Source organism: Rhinatrema bivittatum, chromosome 3 (genome assembly GCF_901001135.1).
Source record: "Rhinatrema bivittatum chromosome 3, aRhiBiv1.1, whole genome shotgun sequence".
Classification (NCBI taxonomy): domain Eukaryota; kingdom Metazoa; phylum Chordata; class Amphibia; order Gymnophiona; family Rhinatrematidae; genus Rhinatrema; species Rhinatrema bivittatum.
The window spans coordinates 503492983-503511026 of NC_042617.1; the positions used below are offsets into that span (position 1 = coordinate 503492983).

Sequence of the window (18044 nt, forward strand, 5' to 3'; positions counted from 1 at the left end):
AGAGGTGGGCCACAGGGCAGGGGTGTTCTGGGACAGAGCGATGTTATCCAGCTAACTTAGCTGATATTCAGAATTATTTGGCTGAGTTAGCTGGATAACTCTAGCACTACCTCAAAACAGAATGGGGCGGATTTGAAAAGGCCCGCACGCGTAAATCCTTCCGGATTTACGCGCGCAGGGCCCTTGCGCGCCGGCGCGCCTATTTTGCATAGGCCGCCAGCGCGCATAAAGCCCCGGGACAGCATGGGTATCTGGGGATGCCGTCCATAAAAGAGGTAAAAAGCAGAGGAACCAGCAGATTTATTGATGTGGTTATTGTGACAGGCTTCTTTCCAGGGAAGCAGAGAGGCCCAGTTATCCTGAGGTTGGTTTACATAAGAGTGTAGAAATGAGTGATTCATTCGTCTGCTCGGTGTGTCCATTCATCTGAGCATGTAGGCAGATGAGAAATCTAATACAGTCCCAAATTTCTTGCATAAGCCCTGCCAATGACATGCAGTGAACTGGAATCCTTGGTTGAATAGGATATGGTGAGGGAGGCCGTGCAGTTGGAAAACATGTTGGATGAATAGCTGGGCCAACTCTGTATAGAGAGTAACCCAGGGAGTGGAAGGAAGTGGGCTATCTTGAAGAATCTATCCACTATTACCCAAATAGTGGTGTTGCCACCTGAAGCAAAGTGATCCATGATAAAATCCGTAGCCAGATGTTTCCAGGGTTCTCTGGGAGCAGTCCGTGGCTGTAGTAGACCCCAAGGTTGCCCTGTGGGATTCTTGTTAACAGCAACAATCAGCAAGATTTCACATAGCTTTTTATATCTTGTCAAAGCTGAGGCCACCAGAAATAGCAGATGAGTAACTCCATAGTTCTACTGAATGCTGGGTATCCTGCCATATGTGAGTCATGGGTCCATCTTCGAACTTTCTCCTGAAGATGAAGAAACACAGTCTTCCCTTTTGGCATGGTCATGGCAGCAGCTAATCTGATTGCCTCACCCAGGTTAACTTCAGTGTGACCCCAGCAGATTCTGTCATTTGGCGTTGAAGAGCCAAAGAAAGAAGAGGATCTGAAAAGGAGCTCCCAGGAATGGGCTCCAAGACCTGGGCCTGATCCTGGGCATGACTGTAGACTGAGGCACAGGTATTGGAATGCAGCCTCCTGGCTGAGGCCCTGGCATCAGGCCTGGGCTTGGGCCTAGGCCAAGGCCCAGGTGTCAGGACCTGGTCTGCGGGTTGTGTCATGGCATCGGGCCTGGGCTCGGGTTCCAGCCTAGGGCTAGGCATCGGGTCCAGTCTGTGAGTGAGGTCACAGCATTGGGTCTGGGTCTGGGCTTAGGCCCCAGCAATGGGTCCTGGCCTCCGGGTTAGATCATAGCGTTGGCCTGGGCTCTGGCTCCAGCCTAGGCCAACGACCAGGCATCGGGTCCCGGTCTGCAGGTCGGGTCATGGCATCGGACCTGGTTCCGGACTTAGGCCCCGGTGCCAGGTTGGGTCGTGGCATCAGGCCTGGACTCGAGTCCAGCCTAGGCCAAGGACCAGGCATCAGAACCTGGCTTCCAGGTCAGGTCAAGGTGTTGGTCCTGGGTCCAGGTTGATGCCCCGACATTGGGACCCAGCCTCCATGTTGGGTCACGCTCAATATCTGTTGCAAGTTATCTGGCTAATTTTAAGTGGATTGGCCCTCTTGTTGGGTTCTGATTCCTCCTCCTTCTTGGCTATCTGTACGGAGCTGGTTATCTTTAATTGGCTAACTGTACTTAGCTGGGTGCCTTAGGCAGCTAAGTATAATGCTAATTGGCTTGGTTTAGGGGCCAAACGTGAGCAAGCTAAATTTAGGATGAGTTTTTGCTGAAAACCTAGGCAGCTAGTTTCAGTTGAAAATGTGCCTAACTTACCCCATAATTCATCAAAAAAGTTAATAATACATGCATTATCAAAAAGGGGCATGTTTATTGCATAGCAAACTGAGCATGCACTGCAATAATCCCTATTTTTCATATCCTAGAGAGAGAGAGAAAGAGAGAGAGACACTATCTACAAGGCCCTCACAGTAGTTAAGTATGTATTATATCTCTGTAGGAGGGCCACCTGATAGGTCGAGGTGAGGTGTTATTGGTGGTCTAGGGTTTAGGGGCCAGTTTTGCATGTAGCGTGAGACGTACAAACAGCACAGTACACCTTGGTGAAGATTTGAAGTCATTTGGAGTGAGGCTAAAATGCAATTCCAAAAATTTATCGCGAATTGAGTTATGGCCATTTCGGACACATCACACAGCTTAAGACCAGGGATAAAGGTGTAGTTATTTCCAGTGTTAAAACTGTGTGACACCATGTGCTATGCTATCGCATGGCGCGATATGGCGCGCAGGGCTTTTAAAATCCGCCCCTTAATTTGTGAAGAGGTTGGGTCTGTATTTAGGGAGTGTGGTTTATGGCCTTATTAGCTTTTTTTTTAAGCTCCTCTTTAATTTTTTTTCCTTTTTTACTTTCTGTTAAGGGGATATTTCCTTTAAGATCCTCCCCCCCCCCCCCCCCACCTTGTATATTGGAGACTTTTTTTTTTTCATAAATGACCTTTCTATTACCAATTAATAATGCGGTTTGTTTTATGTGGGGCTTCAGAAATTCCAAGAGATTGCTGATGCTTGTTATTAATGATATACATTTAAATAAAATTAATTAAAAAAAAAAACTTTCCAAAATATTTTTGCAAAGTTGCCTTGTATGATGATTTAAATTAAATCTTTATTCATTGTTTCATTTATTTAAAAGAAATAATTCAAGAATATTAAAATTACCTACAAGATAATTAAGCAGGTGCAATATAAAAAAGGAAAAAATATTTTAATACATCTAATAAGCTCACATAACGGAGAGATTATCTGGCCAAGATACTAGGGGATTAAATTCCATATAATATTTTGCCCACATATCTCCATACTAACAAAAATATAGCACTTATTTATTTTCCTCAATCTTATCACAAAGAAAACACTCCAAATGAAGGGGATCAAGAAATACAAAATGATTTTTTTGAAAGGAAACTGAATACTTACTTAAGAATAAAAGTAGCACCTATGTCTAATACTTTCTGCCAGTGTGATAAAAATTGTTTCCAATGGGCTTGTTTGTCCGGGAAACATCAGGAAAGACCTGAATCTTTTGTCCACAAAAAAGAAAATCCTTATAGGAAACATATTTCTTAAAGATCAGGTCTTTATCTAGTTCTGAGCAAAAAGAAACAATTAAAGTAGCTTTAGCTGCTGTATGGTCAAAGGATAACTCTACAAAATGTAAACCCCAGGACTAGTCAAACCGAAACTATTTATTCCACTCTCACATCCTTGTAATAATTTCTTCTTTGGTAAATAATAAATGTTAGATAGAACAAGCATTTCAGAAATATTTTGCCTTGTATGGTGTATTTGAAAATATAGCACTCTGGCATAAATAATTGGAACGCAGAAGCACAGCTAAAGTAAAATATTTTCTTTCAGTTGTCATTACTGAATACAGGGCTATTTTAAACATTGTTTTCCTTTGAAACAGGCGGGCATACGCTGAAACATGGCCATGCTGCAGCTTTTCTTGTTTGTGGAGTAAATTAAGGGCCAATATACTAAATGTTTTCTCCTATTTTGTGTCTGTGGGAAAAAATGTGGGTAGATTTTGTAAATTCTGGAATCTAAAATTTTTAAATGCTACATCGTTTCCTTGTTTTGTTTGTTAAATGCTTATGATTAAACAAATAGAAGCCAGTTTTAGACTATGCTGACAGTTTTATGGTGGCCGGTTGATTTAAGCTTTTATAGTTTTCCATATATGCCGTTTTTTAGGTCTAGACTTATTAAGATTAACCATTTACTGTACATTGTATGAGTAATGAATTATAAATCAGTCTTTATTGAAACAAACTCTATCATATCTTCAGAGTGTAGTGACCCTAAGCTGCCTTGTTTCTATTACAAGTACAAAAATAAATTAAAAACTTAAAGGTGAATTTTAAATCCAGGCTCGCACCAAAATTGGGAGATATAAATGTGCGCACGTATAGAACATGTGCGCATCTACCCAATTTTAAAAGCTGCCCACATGTACGCACAAGTCCGATGCGTGAATATCTCATATTGGACAAAAAAGGAGTAGAATGTGGACATGGTGTGGGCGGAGCATGGCCATTCAGGGGCAGGGCCAAGAGATGGGCACGCAAGTACTTACATGCCTGGGTGCTCGCCCAGGACCAGTGCCGCGTAACTCTACTTCTGCTATGAAGGACGTGTAAGTGTTAATAAAACTATTTCCAGGTATCTTTGAGGGGTTTAAGGGGTCTGGCCTAACTGAGGGAAGTATAGGCTAAAGAATCAGGAGGGGTTTGGAGGACCTAGCTCTAGCCTGAGTGAACTGGTAGACAAACTGGTGAAACTGGTCATAGCATGGACGCGCACCTGTTATTAAATTCCCTCACACGGCTCAGACTCGACTTATGCTGCTGAACGTGCACAAACTTAAAATTAGGTGCACAAATATGCACGCCTAAGTTATTTTATAACATGTTTGCGTACGTGTGCACATGCTATAAAATTGCTGCATCTCTGGGTGAGGGCCGATGCACATGCGCGTATATATGTGCCCGTGTATCCGTTTGAAAGTTACGGTCCCTATTTTTACAATGTTGCAGTAGTTGAATGTTTAGGAGATGTAATGCAGCTGTGTATGGTGTTGGAATCTTAATTCTCCTTTCAGGAAGCTCTATTCCATTATTAAAAAAAATGTTTTCCTTATTTATTATGCCATTAATTTAAAAACATTTAGTTCATTTTTTGTTTTGAAATTGTATTAGCTTAAACTGTAAAATTTACTTTTATGAATTGAATTTTTCTGGATGTTATGATACTTTTTATTAATCAATAAAAATATGGTGCATTTATTTTACTTTAGTCATAAGGACCTTTAAATGACTGCTGCCATTTGTGCTGGTGCAGACATCTGTTTCATCACAATTTCAGAACTCTTAAATACAATCTCCCAATGACTGGGCTCTTTATCTGCCACTACAATGGGAATATTATGCACAATTTCCAGTGAATGTACACTTTAGATTATTTTGGCATTGAATTATAAAACAAATGTACAATAATTATAAATTTTATTAAACATTTATGAATGAAAAAATACATGAATTCTGTAAATTACTTACAATAGTTATTCTTCTCATTCAGTGTGTTATATCAATCAAGAGACATTTTAGTCTAGATAACTATGGCTGAAATGGTACCCAAATAGTACAATACACCTTTAGGTGGTAAGGTCAAGCTAGCCAATATTTTGAACTGGCTAAGTTGAAATGCTACTTTAAGGACATATTTTCATATTACAGCAATATACATTATCAACATGAGAACATAACATTTAAAGTATATGTTATTTTCTCCAGAAATCTGGGGCTTGCTTCCAGATGTCAAGCATCCTGTTGAACCTCTCTTGGCAGACACTGTGGAGAGGCTGAGTTGGGAATGCTGCTGAGCTGAAAACAGATGCTCTTGCCGCACAAAGCAAAGCTAAATTTTGAAATTTTAAATTAATTATTCCTTTTATGCCTGTTTAGTATTATGTTACTATTATTATGCACAGGGACAGCATTTTGGTGTTGCTGAAAAACTGGAATTAGTAAGTTGAAATTCCTCTTTAAATGAGAGGAATAATAGCAATATAAAAACTAGGGATGTGCAGAGCAAAATTTTATGTTCATATTTTTTATGTCCGAAAGGGGGTCCCACTTGCGGCCAATATGGACATAAAAAAAATCCAATGAGTTGGGTATATGTACATATGTGCAAAAAAAAATTTTAAACCCCCTCACCCTCCTTAATCCCCCCCCCAGACTTACCACAACTCCCTGGTGATCGAGCGAGGAGTGAGGACGTCATTTCTGCAATCCTTGGCGAGAAGCATGTGACGTCGGTGGCACGTCGAGTGACGCGGCGTCACGTGATTCCCGGCGAGTTCGCGCCGGACGGCTCGTTCGGCCCAAAAAGAACTTTTGGCCAGCTTGGGGGGGCCTCCTGACCCCCTCAAGCTGGCCAAAAGTTCTTTTTGGGCCGAACGAGCCGTCCGGCGCGAACTTGCCGGGAATCACGTGGCGCCGCGTCACTCAGACGCGGCGTCACGTGATTCCCGGCAAGTTCGCGCCGGACGGCTCGTTCGGCCCAAAAAGAACTTTTGGCCAGCTTGGGGGGGCCTCCTGACCCCCCCAAGCTGGCCAAAAGTTCTTTTTGGGCCGAACGAGCCGTCCGGCGCGAACGAGCCGGGAATCACGTGACGCCGACGTCACGTGATTCCCGGCAAGTTCGCGCCGGACGGCTCGTTCGGCCCAAAAAGAACTTTTGGCCAGCTTGGGGGGGCCTCCTGACCCCCTCAAGCTGGCCAAAAGTTCTTTTTGGGCCGAACGAGCCATCCGGCGCGAACTTGCCGGGAATCACGTGACGTCGCGTCTGAGTGACACGGCGCCACGTGATTCCCGGCTCGTTTGCGCCGGACGGCTCGTTCGGCCCAAAAAGAACTTTTGGCCAGCTTGGGGGGGCCTCCTGAACCCCCCAAGCTGGCCAAAAGTTCTTTTTGGGCCGAACGAGCCATCCGGCGCGAACGAGCCGGGAATCACGTGACACCGGCGTCACTCGACGTGCCGCCGACGTCACATGCTTCTCGCCAAGGATTGCAGAAATGGCGTCCTCACTCCTCGCTCGATCACCAGGGAGTTGTGGTAAGTCTGGGGGGGGGGATTAAGGAGGGTGAGGGGGTTTAAATTTTTATTTTGGCTCAACAATCGCGATTTCCCACATATCGAACATATCTATGTTCGATATGTGGGAAATCCGATCGTTTATGTCGAATCAATTTTTTAAGTAAAAAAAAAATATGAGTTGCGTTTTACTAATGCGGTCAATCCGAATGCACACCCCTAATAAAAACATTCACTGATGGAGAGGTTCGAGGGTCCTTCTCCCATCTATGTAATCTGTCTACTATTATCCATTAAGATATGTTCCCCATTTAATACTTTGTGTACTTTTGAATAAATTGATCTCTGTGCTCTGATCTCAATCAGTGGGCATTTCTGTTTGCTGTTACACTCTTCTGATATTTCTCTCTATGGGGCCGATGCAATATGGGGCGTTCGGCTTAGCGCGGCGGTGAGCACATAGCTGAATGCACATTTTTCGAGCGCAGAGGGAACACATATGCAATATTTGGTTTTATGCATCCATAACGCACACGGAAAATCTGCGCGTAGGGAATAGCGCCAATGGGATACAAATCTTATTTAAGTGCGCCAATTAGGTAAATAAATAAAATAAAATTAGTACCTGATGCAGTAAAGCGCGCCAAAATTTTGTGTGTCTTTAATGAATTTTTTGTGTTTGAAAGTTTGCGCCTGCTTTACACTGGCATTATTGCGCTGATAGCTGGAGGTTCCTGAGGGTTTCTGTTTCTCTAATGGATGCTGTTTATTTCCTTGTCATGCTGACCTTTTTCTTGCATCTGCGAGGAAGAATTAGGGCACCTATACTGGCAGTAGCAAATAACCCTGCCAACAACAGAAGACCGGAGGATCATGCAGACCACGCGGCGCAGGCAGAGGGGTTAGGAAATGACTCTTTCCTTTTAAATTTTCATTGAAATCTGTCGAATTCACATCCAATTTTTGGGCCATTAGGATACCTTGGGGTTGGACATCGGTGACATCGACGTTTTACAGTTCATTAATTTTGCGTCTTTAAATAACCCTACAGTCCTTTAGCTCCGGGTCTGTTTGCAATGTGTTGTTTTGTATCCCACCAGCCACACAGCTGTGATAAGCTGAAGATGTGGCTGGTCTTTAGAAAAACACCTGATGGACCATGGGTCTGACCCAGTATTGCATGTCTTATGTTCCTTATGTATTATGTTTCCAGGTGCAGCCCTTTGTTCTGGGTCTGTTTGCAACTGTTCTTTTGAAAGCTGAGGATGTGGTTGGTCTGTTAGAAAAACACCTAATGGACCCTTGCTGTGACCCAGTAGGTCTTATGTTCCGTATGTTATTATGTTTCCAGGTGCAGTGCAGAGCTATCCGTAGACTCTGCAGGTAGTGTGTTATTCAGCCACGCACAACTCTCCTAGGATTACCTGAGTCTGAAGTTGTGCAAAGATACCGTATCAGCTCTACAGCAATTGAGACCTTGTACCAGGACCTGTGCAATGATATAGATCCCATCGCCTCTCGCAACCTTGCGGTCCCAGGGCTGGTGAAACATCTGTGTGCCTTGCATTTTTTTGCGACAAGAAGTTTCCAGAATACAGTCGGACTGGTTTGCGGGTTGAATCAGTCCTCAGACTCGCGGCACTTTGGACAAGTCTTGAGGGCTATGATGAAACATATGTGACAGTATATTTATTTCCTGGTGGACCTAGTGCAACTGCAGATCCGGCGTGGATTCTTTGACATAGCTGGGATGCCCAATGTATTGGGAGCAACAGACTGCACCCATATCTCACTTACCCCAGCTCGGAACAGGAGAGTGCATTCCACAATTGGAAGTCTTTCCATTTGATGAATGTACAGGTGGTACGTGATACCTGTCAATGGATCCTGAATGTAGTTTTAAGATTTCCGGGGAGCTGCCATGATTCTTACATCCTTGTTCATTCCTTGCTTGGAGCCGATTTTTCCGAAGGGAAATACAGTGATGGCTGGTTGCTTGGTAAGTAACAGTAGGTAAAGGTAGTCTTGATAGAGAACCAGATGGCAATGAGGAATTCACAAGTAGAAGTTAATTGCTTTATCCTAAAGTATTTTGGTACTATTGTGTATATATATGTGTTTCCTGTGTTTGTTTTATCAGTGTCAAAGATGCAATATTTATTACCTCTGTTACAGGTGAAGCTGGCTACGGCTGTAAGTCATGGTTGGCTACGGCTGTAAGTCATAGCTGGCTACTGCTGTAAGTCATGGTTGCTGACTCTGCTCCTGGCCCCGCAAACTGCGGCAGAATGACGGTACAACGAGGCACATACCAGCACTAGGTATGTCATCGAATGGACATTTGGCATTCTGAAAGGATGATTCAGATGCTTGGACTGGTCAGGTGGTGCCCTCCAGTACAGTCCTGAAAAGGTTGCATGCATTATTATGGCCTACTGCATGCTACATAACCTCGTGTTGCACTTTGGGCTGGAAGTGGAGGTCCCTGAAAACTTGTCCCGAGATCCACCTGTACAACCAGCTGCAGAAGTGGACAACACAATACAAGGCTCGGAGGTTAGTTAATAAATAATGTTTCTACAGCTGAGTGTTTCTGCGGTTTAATGTAATTCCTTACCATCCTTACTGACGTTCTGAACTTGGACGCTTATGTCCAAGGCGTCCCTTGAATGTGCCGAACTTGGGCCGTTACTCTCCCCAAGTCTGGCCCCTAGAAAGTACGCAGTGGTTGTAGATGTCCACGAGGGGCTGCATGAATTGCCCTTCAGATACCTCCAAATCGACCCTTTTAAGGGATGCCGTAGTCGTCAACGTCCATGAGGGGCCGCATGAATGGACGCTTTAGTCCGGGGTGTCCCTTAAAGGCACCTAACTTGGGCCGCCCATCTCAGGTTTTTCGGAAACCAAAATTTGGCGCCTTTTTATTTCCGTTTAATTTAAATATTGCATCTACGGTGCTGGAGAATAATTGTGTGCGCATTTAAACTGCGTATATTGGTAATGAATGCAATTTCTCTGCGTGTCTTTTCTAGCATCGACCCTTATATGTTTGGGTGTGCCACCTGCTCCCTGCTGTTGCTGTTCATTAAATGTGAGAACACATAATAAAATGTAGGAAGTTAGCTGTGCAGTATTTGAAATCAATAAACATTGAGTTGTTTTTTGTATCAGCGAGGAAAAGCACCTGAAAATCCTACCTCTTTTCACATATGGAACTTATCTTTGACCTGTTACATAGCAGAACCAGCTGTGAGAGCTGAAAAAACTGCAAAGAGCTGGAAACGACTAAGGGGTTGATTCACCTCCAGCAGTTATCACCTCCAGGAAGTGAATAACAGCTGATTATCAGATTTCTGTAAATATCTGCTGTTGAAAAGTGGATATTTGGCCACTGTATGGTGTATTTTGAAGCCCTTCAAATGTTGAGGGATATTTGCTGAGCATTTTCCCCATACTCACACAATGGGAGAATACGTCCCATTATTTGCAAGATCTTGAATTTTTGTTTGGGGGAGGCAGGAGTCAGAGCCTGCCTACACTTTCCACGTGCTTCCACCCCTATAGGATTATTCATTTTATTTGCAGCTTCTATTTACCTCCCCAGGGCCTCTACCCTGAATATATCTACTCCTTTTGAAAGTAAGTTTGTCCAGCCTTCCAATTTGCCGGCATACAACAGCCTCACTAGTTTTGGTAGCTTTCTGGATTATTACAAAGCATGGTGATAAGATGCAAGAGGTCAGTCTGGGTGTTTGATTGAGATTTGTAAGAGTCAAAGAGGAAGATAACAAGGCCTTGAATAGCTGACCAGTGAAGATGGGGGAGGCCAGCCTGTAATGGAATTCAAACATGTTTGGGACAGAGATAGATGGAAATGGTAGGAACAAGTTTATTTAAATTCATAAATAATGAATTGCTGTGATGCAAACGTATGCAAAGCAGCTTATTAATTATGAATTCTGTGAAGACCGGCACATGAAAACATCTTTGCATGTTGATTTTTCAATGAAGTGTAGTTATCTTTTTTTGGTCATCCTGGGAGCAAAATTTTAGCTGTAATCTTACTACTCAGCTCATTTGCATGCTTCCCTATTACTGTCACATGAAATGTGATGAAGGATGCTATATTGGTGAAAGAAGCCAAAAAATAAAGACAAATATCAAACTGTACTGAGAAAAACAGAATGACAGCTCAGAGAGAGATCATTCCCTTAATGAACTCACAATCGGGATACTTAAAGGAAACTTTAGGGGTTCACAAGAATGGAAAAAAATGTGATATTAGAATGATCAAACACTTTCAAACAAACACAAAAGGACGTTTGTTTTCTCATCCATTATCAGATACAGGCCCTTTCAGCTATAAAGTTCTGTGGTCCCAACACCTCTGTCATCATCCCTCACTTCTCCTTACTGAGCTGTAATGGCATATGCTGACTTAGATGACTCTACACTATTTATATCCAGTGCAACTGAGCTTCTCTGACCTCATGAAGAGAGGATAACTCTTGGAAGCTGGTCACAGATGTATATAGTCCCATAAAATGGTAACACCTACAACTTGTTTGTTGACACTTAATTCTACAAAATAGATCTGAAATATCTTCATTAAAGGTTTATATTTTTCACTTCAAATGCCAATACTGTCAAGTAGTTTCAAGGTTCTTAAATACCATGGGAATGAGCAAAATATGCCCTCATCTTTTCGGTCCAATCATTATATGAGAAAAAACAACCAGTCAGATCACGCAATTTGAATCCAACTCCAACAACACAACTGCAGTGTTTATAGTTACTAAAACTAAATTACAGAGAAACTGCATAGCATAAATTCAATAAAAGTGCCATTCAGTGTCTGAATTTAAACCAAGCGGTGACAAAGAAATGAAGTGGCGAATCCATCTTTGCTCCCATTGATGCAGCAAGGACTGGATTGTGTCTATAACGCAACAATGTAAATCTTCAAAATGTGCTTGAATTCAAGACAATGAGCAACCATTGGAGCCTTTACTCTTTAATTGCAAATGCAATTTTTTGTTCTATTAGTCTGGGCTTCAATGGTCTTTTCATTTTCCCTATGTAAAGTCAATTACAGAGGCAAAATAAACAACCATATATACAATTCACAAAGAGTTGTAGTTGGAAAAAAAACTTCAAAGTAACAGATTTCTCAGTATGTGCATCATTGAATGGTTTCAACAGTGTTATTTGGAGAAAAATGGAACAGTTTCCTTATTGATTGTGTCTTCTTAAAAGATAATTTATCAAACTCATTAATCAAGAGAGGATATAAAGCTGAAAATACCACCATTTCCTCACAATTCCATCCTCTTGAGAAACCCATCATTGAAGTCTCTTGAAATACGTGCATGCCAATGATTCTTTAATATGCCACAGATCTGCATTGATGATGTAGAATGAGGTAATATTTCAAAAAGAGATCCACACTGAGGGGCAGATTTTAAAACAATACGTAGCCGCGCGTATCTTATAAAATCCGGGGTTGGCGCGTGCAAGGGGGTGCACATTTGTGCAACCTGTGCGCGCCGAGCCCAGCGCGGCCTGCCTGATCCCTCCGAGGCCACTCCGATTTCGGAGCGTCCTCGGAGGGAACTTTTCTTCGCCCTCCCCCCACCTTCCCCTACCTAACCCACCCCCCCCCGGCCCTATCTAACCCCCCCCCCCCTTACCTTTGTCGGCAAAGTTACGCCTACTGAAAGCAGGCGTAACTTTGCGCACGTCACCGGCAGCCCCGCTCCGTCCTCTGGTCCCGGGGCGTGGTCCAGAGGCCTCGACCACGCCCCTGGGCCGGCGCCACGCCCCCGGGCCCGCCCCTGAAACGCCGCGGCACGCCCCCGAAATGCCACGTCGTTTCGGGAACGCCCCCGGACATGCCCCCTCCCTCCCCGTTTCGAAAGCCCCGGGACTTACGCGCGTCCCGGGGCTTTACGCGCGCTGGCGGCCTATGCAAAATAGGCGCGCCGGCGCACAGGGGTTTTAAAATCCGCCCCTAAGTGTATATCTACTACACATCAAAATCCCCCACCTGGCACATATATTTATTTGAGGTATTTTCTTTTGCCTTCCTCAAGATTTATGTTCTTAAACTGGAAGTTACACCCAAAAACTTTTTTAGGAGGACGGGGGATGGTTTCATATATTTGTAAATAGGCAACCCACCTCGGTGCCTTGCTGTTTAATCATTAACACACCCTCCAACCTCCATTATTTTTATTCCAAACGTATATTTTAAAACTTTCAGAGATGGGCTACAGAGAATCCCCTCTTTTTTTCTTTTTTTTAACTTCAATCTTATGTCCATATATTTTCTCCATGTGTAACACATTTTATTAATTCATTAGACCGTCAGAAATTTAACCACTGTACTTAGCTTTGAAATACCTTGAATAATCCCAATGAGGTAAAGCATAAACATAAGCAGGCTCATTGCACTTATGTTTATTCCTGATTATGATTTATCAGTCGCACACTTCTATCCAAAAAGAGTGCTCTCCTTAAAGGCAGATTTTAAACATTCCACTAAATATCCACCTTTCAAAAATCAAACAGTGAAATCCTGCGATTTAAATTTAATTTCAGGAGTCCAGTGACGCTATGAGAGAGAGCAGGTGTGCTCGTCTGCTCTCTCCATTTTTCATTAAAACCCACAATTTGATAAACAGAGCAATAGTGCTTCTTTGCTACCTATAAGGTCAATCCAGAAAGAAAAATTGGCTGCCAGTTTGAGAGTTAAGATCGCTGTGATGTCGAACAAAATGGGCCACAAAAAAAAAGATAAACAGAAGGGCAGCAATCCCAAGATGGCGCATGGCACGGAACCAACAAATTATCTTGGATGTCACCACAGCTCTGATACAGACTTTGGAAAGCAAGTGCATTCATCTGTCTACTCAAATGGATGGATTAAGCTCCAATTCTCGGAATTTAAGAACCACCTCAGGAGAGGCTGTGACACAGAAAATAGAGTAGAAAATAGAGGGGTAGAATTTAAGACCTATGCGAGCACATCCATGTGTGCGTGCGATTTTATAACATGCGCACGCCGGTGCGCCCATGTTATAAAATTGGGGGTCGGCGAGCGCAAGGGAGTGCACAATAGTGCAACCTGTGTGCGCCGATGCCCGTGGCCTTCCCCTGTTCCCTCCCAGGCCGCTTCGATTTCGTAAGGCCACCTACGCACGTAAATCCACTGGATTTACACGCATAGGGCTTTTAAAATCCGGGCCAGAGTGAGCTCACTCAAGTTAACCCCAGAGAAGGTGAAAAATCAAAACCAGTTCTTGCTTGAAAAAGTGGACAATCTGGAAAACTGTTCACGTAGAAATATTCTTTGGCTATTGGTTATCCCTGAAAATATCCCTGAGGGGAATTTGGCTTCATGGCTGGAATCATGGCTGACAGACTTTAGGCTTGGATTTGCAACATGGCCTTCTAAGTCTGGAAAGATCTCATCATTTGGGTCTTTTAATCCAAATTGCTGAGAGACCCCATGTAGGGATTCTAAAACTTCTGAACTTTGCTCATTAAGGAGTATTTGACCTGACCCTGACCCCTAAACCCATCCTACCTATCCTATTTTTTTGTTTTGTTTTAGAACTTACTTGCTCCGCCGAGCAGGAGTAAGTTCCACATGACGGCCGGCTGCTGGAGTGCGCTTCACTAGGACAACGCAAAATGGTGCTGTCCTGGCCGGCCCCTGCCCAGCCCCCATCCCTGGCTTTCCCCTGGACCACTCCTTTTTAAATGCCCAGCACTTCTGGGCATATCGGGAGATACATGCGTGGCTGGGCCGTTTAGAAAATGTGCTCGCACTCATGCAGCCCAGCTACGTGCATATCTCCTGGATTTCCATGCACCGGGGATTAAAATCCCCCACAAGTTGAGATCCTTCAGGCCTATCTGCATTTGGGTGAAATACTATATGACAGGAAGAAAATAATTTCTCTTCCAAGCCATAGTGGTGGTGAAGAGGAAAGCTTTTGCCCCAATGTGCAAACAGCTGATAAAAAAAAAGCAAATTTGTGTTACTTTGCTATTCCCAGCTAAGCTAAAGTTTTTTCATCAAGGGAAAAATGTGCATTTGAATTCAGCAGAGGAGGTGAGATTTTTTTTTCATAAAATCTGGGAATTGTTTCTTCATCTATTTGTTATATTTTATCCTCTATACTATAATTTTTGCAGAGTTGATCTTCATTTAGAGAACGCTCTGCTGGTGTTTGTTATATTTTGAATAGTAATGTGATTGCAGTTTCTCATGTTATTTGTTTTTATTCAAGCTGTTATGTTATGTTACTATTTCTAAAAACAAAGGACATCGCAAATAAATTTGATAATTTCACTTGTACAGAATATATATATTCCTTATATAGAAAAGCCTTTAAATTTGTGAAAAATGGACCATCATAACACCCCGTGGATAGTGAACACAAGTGTTGTTCAGTGTTTTTACCACTTGAAGGTCATCAATAATCATCGATTAAGAGAAAACTTTTTGAATTTTTTAAATACTGAACAACACTTGCGTTCAGAATCCGCGGGGTTTTATGATGTTCCATTTTTCACAAATTTATAGGTTTTTCTATGTAAGGAATATATATATTCTATACAAGTGAGATTAACAAATTTATTTACATCGTTCTTTGCTTCTACAACTTTCTTTGTCTGCAATTATTTTGGACTATTTTGTTTCACGAATGTTACTATTTCTGACCAGGCTATATTGCTCACACTATTTAGGTAATTTCAATATGTAGGGGAAGGTCCCCTTAGTATGATATACTCTGCTTGGTGCTTTATTTTTCTTTGCTATTGAAATGGCTGTTGGGGATGATAGTACTCCTCCCTTTGGGAAGGCTACTAGAAGGAAGATGGGGAAATGGAGGGAGAAATGGAGGAAGTTTGGAGGATTGGGGAGGGTGTGGGGAGTTTGGGTTTGGTTGAAAGAGGTGAAGTTGGCAAACAGGCAACGCTGCTAACTGTTGTTAAGATGCAACGGTGGCAAAGGACCTCTCTTGTGGATTTAGGTGTTGTGTTTGGGTGGGTCTAGGTTGGGGGAATCATCACATTATGTGGCGATGAATATTATTGGTTTTTATCAACCAAAGGCTCACTGGGATAATGGTTAATAAGCTTACATGTCTTACTTGGAATGTATGTAGAGTTGGTTCAGTGGTTAAGAGATATAAGTTGTTATAAGCTATGAACGATTTCATACAGACATTGCCATGTTGCAGGAAATTCGTTTGTCTAATAGTGAACATATGAAGTTGAGGAAGCAGTGGGCTGGGGAGATTTTCTATGCCTCCTCAGATCAACATAAGGAAGGGGTGGTCATTCTGTTCAATAAATCTATACAATTTAACGAGATTCATTCAATATGAGACTCCACTGGTAAATGTATATTTTTGTAGATGGACCACTTTTTAGTAAAAATATATTATTGGGGAGTATATACGTACTCAAAGTTTATAGTCAAAACTTTTTTACCAAAATAGTAAATATCTTGGTGTGATAAAGTCACATTCCATTATTGATCATTGTAGACTTCAACATAGTCTCTGACCCTGAAATGGGTCAAACCTACCTCTTTTCACAATGAGAGATGGAGGAGATCTTACCTTTCTCAACATCTCTGGTTGTTGGTTGTCTGTCAAGAACTGAACACTTTAGAGATAGATTATACTCATTTCTCCTTTAGAGTTAGATTATACTCATTTCTTTGGGCACATGATTCTAAGTCCTGACTTGAATATTGTTGTCTGAGACTTGTTTTTCTCAGGTGATGGGCTTGGAGATATGTCCATTAAAAATATCAGACCATGCCTCAGTATGGATAGCCCTGGAGGAGTTTGTTCTGACAAATATGCATAGATGCTGGGCATTTCCATCCTACTTGTTCCAAGATAAGATATTCCATGGATATTTGGTGGAGAAATGGTAAGAGTTTCAGGGGTTTAATGAGGAACATAGACGGGATCCTTTGTTGTTTTGGGAGACTGCAAAATCTGTGCTGAGAAGGGAAGTAATCGCATATGTTGCTAGGAGAAAAGAAAATGATGGCTAAATAAATTTTACTGTTAGAAAAACTATTAAAACTTGATAAGCTATGGTTTAACATCTCCTTCTTCGACAACTAGGTCACAACTTTTTGTGACTTAGGCAGCCTTAAATACATCAGAAAACAAAAATGGATTACTTTATTATAATTACAAATTTTGTATTCATGGGAATAAGGTGGGGCAAATGTTGGCAAATGCTATCAAAAATTGGAGGGGACAAACCCATATTGTAGCCATGAAGACTAACAAGAGTCAGGTAGTGCATACTAATTGGGAAGTAGGGGATATATTCTTTGAGTATTACAAAAATTTATATAAAGAAGATCTATGCGATGCTTCTTTGGCGATGGAATATTTAGTGTGGCAGACCTTCCCGGTCTGGCCACAAGATGTCACTGTCCCTGTCATTAGAACACACTTTGTAAAGAGCCATCCATACCCCTCAGACCCTCCCACGTGGAGAGTCTGGAATGGATGCCTGAACACTATTTAGCCAGCCATGATAATACACCATGGGGCTCAGTTTGAGAAAGAAGTCAAGGAGTGAAGATGTATTTTTTCCACACTCTGATGGGGCCTCCCAGCTTCACCCTAAGGAGTTTATTTTAGAAGTGACACCTCCCAGTGCACTCCCTACTTGAGGGTCCTTCTTATAATTTACAGAGAGAGACTTTTAAGCCTGATTCCCTTTAGGGGCAAAAGGGTTCTCACCAGGAGACGAAATATCTATGAGCCTACTCTAAACCCTAGGTGGGCAAACACCAGTGATGGATCCTGCTGTGAGAGATAGTGAAGGCAGAAAAGATATCCAGTTTACGTTTTAAAGTATTTTTTTGAACTTACGAAGAGTGGGGAGGTTTTTGGATACCTCCCCCCTTCCCTTTCCCATGGGGATTTCAGAGTGGAGAACTTGCCTGATCCCACTAACATTTCCCCAAGAGAAGTTCCCATGAAAGATCAGAGAATAAAGATGAAATAATCTTTAAGTAAGGACAAATAAGAGCAGGAGACCCCATCCAGATCTCTACAACTTTAGGACCAGGACAGGCTGCGTGTCAGAGAAGAAGATGTTCAAAGGTAGGATTTTTAGAGTAAATTTGGGGACACCTCCAATAGGATTCCTACACAGCCGCTGGGAGAATTTGTACAATGAAGATCACCATGGGCTCTATCCAGAGGTATGGTAAAAAGAATAATACTTGTACCATGAGTCAGATGTAAATTCAC

General features: G+C 42.4%; 1 protein-coding gene and 1 long non-coding RNA gene across 3 annotated transcripts in view; one reads left to right on the forward strand and one right to left on the reverse strand.

Annotated features, from left to right (window-relative positions):
* The window catches only part of XKR6 (XK related 6), a 767984-nt gene that overhangs the window by 155504 nt on the left and 594436 nt on the right, over window positions 1–18044 (forward strand). The gene's annotated exons all lie outside the window — the stretch shown is intronic.
* Window positions 1–18044, reverse strand: part of LOC115088156 — a 65077-nt gene that overhangs the window by 35375 nt on the left and 11658 nt on the right. The gene's annotated exons all lie outside the window — the stretch shown is intronic.